The sequence below is a fragment of the Rhincodon typus genome, unplaced genomic scaffold (genome assembly GCF_021869965.1).
Source record: "Rhincodon typus isolate 14 unplaced genomic scaffold, sRhiTyp1.1 hic_rhity00010044, whole genome shotgun sequence".
Taxonomy (NCBI): domain Eukaryota; kingdom Metazoa; phylum Chordata; class Chondrichthyes; order Orectolobiformes; family Rhincodontidae; genus Rhincodon; species Rhincodon typus.
The window spans coordinates 3,230-7,812 of record NW_025975682.1 but is presented as its reverse complement, the minus strand read 5'-3'; the positions used below and the strand labels follow the sequence as shown (position 1 = coordinate 7,812).

Genomic DNA, 4,583 nt, shown 5'->3' with positions numbered 1-4,583 from the left:
TCCTTCTCCTCTGATGCTGCCTGGCCTGCTGTGTTCCTCCAGCTCCATACTGTGTTGCCTCTGACTCCAGCATCTGCAGTTCTTGTTACCTCTGAGTGATTTATTTTGGCCTTGTTTCTTTTAAATGAGAGATTGAATGAATGAGAGGTGAATGAATTTTTTTTTAAAAATTAGCTTTAAACTCCCCCTGGGGAGATAAAAATTCTAATTCCTGTTATTTCACTAAGATGTGAGTAATTGCAAAAATATTCTATGGACATTGTCTAATGCGCACTTCCTGCATGGAGTTTAGAGAATGCTGCTTGTATTTGGGACAGGATTCACCTGCCAGACAGATGTTCTCGTCTTAAGGGCCTCATGATGCAGTGGTAATATCCCTATCTCAGGGACAGTAGGTCTGGACCCATGTCAGGATGTGAAGCCAGGGGACAGTCTAACTGAGCCGGAATAGGTCGATTACAAATAACTGATATGTTTGTCTCTGCTCTTCGGGAAGGATACAGTGGTTGCCCTGGAAGCTCTGTCGGAATACAGCATCGCTACTTTTCAGCCTGAGCAGTTAGACCTGCATTTCACATTCAGCCATCCGAAGCAGAAATCGAAACAAGTCCTCAATATACAGCAGAGGAACGCCCTGCTCCAGGACGAGTTAAAGGTGAGGATTCAATCGGAAGAGCTCAGCACCTGAGGCTTGGACCCATTGCACAATACTTACCCGAATGTTTACCCAGTATTGTCTTGCTGTTAATTTCTGGTGTGGCTGGGTGACTAACAGTGCCAACCAACCATGCCACCCTCCCAACCGCACACCCATATCCCCAACTCCCTGCTCCATGAATAACCACCAGATTACGTCCTCAAGTCATCCATAGGCTCTCCACAGACAGTCGGGCACTTTCGAAACATAGTCACTATTGCACTGCATGAGAAACTAGTGCACGGTTCAAGAAAATCCTCTTGAACAATGAATGAAATTGAATCACAGAGACATACAGCAAGGAGACAGACCACACCGACCATGTTTCCAAACCAAACTAGTCCCACCAACCTGCGTTTGGCTCATATCCCTCCAAAACTTTCCTATACATGTTTTTTTTTAAAATGTTGTACCCTGCAGTCACACTGAGGCTCAGTGCCAGCTGAGAGTGGGTTGGAAGATCGCTGTTCTGAACTTTTATTTCTGCAATGCTGGAAATTTTAATTCTCTATTTTCTAAATTCTTGTAACTGAAGTAACTGTACCTAGGTAGTTTTGTACCTAAGATGGCACTGTTAAATGGTGATGTATAAACATTTCACTGTACTCATTTGAGTATATGTGACAATAATTCTAATTCTAATTCTCTGGCAGTTCATTCCACGTCTGTGTAAAAAAAAAAGTCTGACTATGTTTAAATTTCAACAAGGACCGAATGGCAGTAGAGTTTATTTCATGTATGTTACACTCATAATAAAATCAACAATGTCTATTGAATAATAAATGTTCTAACAGAAGATGTAACGTATTTTGTCTCATATTAGTTCCCACTTGGATACAACATTAGCATCGAAGTTAAGGGTAAAGGAACTGGAACGCTTACTGTGAGTAAATGTGTTTAATCTGTCGATGGCATCTCTGCCTTATTTCAGGGTTTTCTGACACACTAAATGTTCACCATTTGCTTTTTTTGCCAAATATCGTGATCAAACAGTGGGATTTTCAACTTGGCCAAGACCAGTTTGATTTTGCATACCCTGTATTATATGGAATACAGTATAACATAAGACATGATCTAAATGAGCAGCCAGTTCCCCATACACTACATTACAATGCATTCTACAAGGGCCATAAGATATAGGAGCAGAATTACGCCATTCAGCCCATCGAGTCTGCTCTGCCTTTTGACCAGGGCTGATAGGTTTCTCAAGCGCGTTCTCCTGCCTTCTCCCTGTAACCTTTGATCCTCTTACTTATCAAGAACCTATCTATCTCTGTCTTAAATACCCTCAATGACTTTGCCTCCACACCATCCTGCAGCAATGAGTTCAACAGATTAACCAACCTCTGCTGAAGAAATTTCTCTTTGTCTCAGTTCTAAAAGGTTGTCCCTTCATTCTGCCTTCATTAATAGCCTCTCCTACTCGTGGAAGAATCTTCTCCTTGTCCGCTCTATCCAGTCCTCTCAATTTTGTGTTCATTTCAAAGAGACTTCCCCTTCACCTTTCAAAGCACAGTTGAGTACAGACTCGGAGTCCTTAACCGTTCCTTGTTATGACAAGCTCTTCATCCCAGGGATCATTTGTGTAAAACTCTCCCCGGGATCATTTATGTAAAACTCCTCTGAACCCACTCTAACACCAGCACATCCTTCCTGAGATATGAGGCCCAAAACTGCTCACAATATTCCAAATGTGGTCTGACCAAAGCCTTATACAGACTCAGCATTACATCCCTGCTCTTGTATTCCAGCCCTTTTGAAATGAATGTTAACATTACATTTGCCTCCCTAACTGCCAACTAAACTTGCATATTAACCCTAAGAGAATCCTGAACTAGGATTCCTAAGCCCCGATGTGCTTCAGATTTCTGGTGCCTTCTCCATTTAGAAAATTCTTCCTACCAAAGTGCATTAACTTCACACTTTCCCGCATTGTGTTCCACCTGCCCCTTCTTTGACCACTCTCCTACCCTGTCCAAGTTATTTTGCAGCCTCCCTGCTTCCTCAACACTACCTATCCCTCCACCTACCTTTGTACCACCTGTGAACTTAGCAACTATGCCCTCAGTTCTTCCATCCAGATTGTTAGTGTATAATGTGAACAGTTGTGGCCCCAAAAATGACCCCTGTGGAACTCCACTAGTCATCCTGATAAAGAATCCTTTACCCCACTCTCTGTCTTCTACCAGTCAGGAAATCCTTTATCCATGCTAATACTTTGCCCCTAACACTATGGGCTGTATTCTCATTTAACAGTCTCCTGTGTGACATTTTATCAAAGGCCTTCTCAAAATCCAAATAGATCACATCCACTGGCTCTCCTTTGTCTAGCCTACTCATTACCTCCTCAAAGAATTCGAACAGATTTGTCAGGCATGACCTCCCCTTGACAAAGTCATGCTGTCTCAGCCCTGTTTTACCATGCCCTTCCAAGCATTCTGCAATCTCATTGTCAGTAATGGATTCCAAAATCTTACCAACGGCAGAGGTCAGGTTAACCAGCCTATGAATTTCCTATCTTCTGCCTCCCTTCTTAAACAGGGGTGTTAGCCATTTTCCACTCCTCTGGAACTCTCCCTGACTCCAGTGATTCCTGAAAGATCACCACCAATGCCTCCACATTCTCCTCAGCTATTTCCTTCAGCGCTCTGGGGTGTAGTCCACCTGGTCCAGATGATTTATTCACCTTCAGACCTTTCAACTTCCCCATGCCTTCTCCTTAGCGATGAACTGGATGCAATGAAAGTCGATGCTAATTTTTATTCATTTGTTCTGGTGTAAAGAGGAGAAGGTCCAGTATAGAGACCTTTGGGACATCACTCAACATTCCTCTCTACTCACAGAAACCGCATTTGACTGTTGTCTATTTCCTATCTGCTTCTCATTTTCTCAGAATGTACGTTCCATTGCTTTATCCATAATTATGTCAAGGAAAGAAAAATAACGAACATTGGCCTCAAAACATTCATAGAGAAAGGGAGGAAATGGCCCAGTGGTATTATTGCTGGATTGTTAATCCAGAGACCAGGTAATGTTCTGGGGACCAGGGTTTGAATCCCACCACGGCAGATAGTGGAATTTGAATTCAATTTTAAAAATCTGGAATTAAGAGTCCAATGATGTTAATGAATCCATTTCAGAAAAATCGATTTAGTTCACTAATGCCCTTGAGGGAAGGAATCTGACATCCTTACCTGGTCTGGCCTACATGTGACTCCAGACCCACAACAATGTGGCTGACTCTTAACTATCCTCTGGGCAATGAGGGATGGGCAATAAATGCTGTCTAGCCAGCAATGCCCACAGCCCATTAACGAATAAAGGGAAAAAGAATATCACCCTAACCAAAAGTTGGTTAAAAAAAGAGAAGTTAGACATTCCAACAATGAATAAAACATTGAGAGGAGTTTCCGTAACTTTACAGCTTTTTTGTTGTTCAATTTACAGCGTCTATCTTGTTTTATTAATCAGGCCAATATTCATCCCAGTTTAACAATAGCCCTGACCCATCGTGATCGGAAAAGTCCTCGCTTCACTTATTAGAAACACATACACACACACACACACACACACATAGACACACACACAGACACACACTCATGCAGACACACTCACAGACACATACACACAGATACACACATACACTCTCACATACACACACACCAACACACTCACATGCCTACACACACTCACACATCTACACACACTCACACACACACCTAAACACTCACAACGTACACATGCTCACACACACACTCACTCTCACACACACACTCACTCTTACACACACACACTCACTCTTACACACACACACAGACACTCATTCTCTCACAGACACCTACACACATTCACACACCTACACACACTCACCGCGCCCCCCCCCCCA

General features: G+C 42.7%; 1 long non-coding RNA gene across 1 annotated transcript in view; it reads left to right on the top strand.

Moving 5' to 3' along the window:
* Positions 1-516: 516 nt before the first annotated feature.
* Positions 517-4,583, top strand: part of LOC125482418 — a 4,334-nt gene continuing 267 nt past the window's right edge. Inside the window, exons 1-2 of the long non-coding RNA XR_007261637.1 lie at positions 517-655; positions 1,521-1,580. This is a non-coding gene — a long non-coding RNA (uncharacterized LOC125482418). The remainder of the gene's footprint in view (positions 656-1,520; positions 1,581-4,583) is intronic.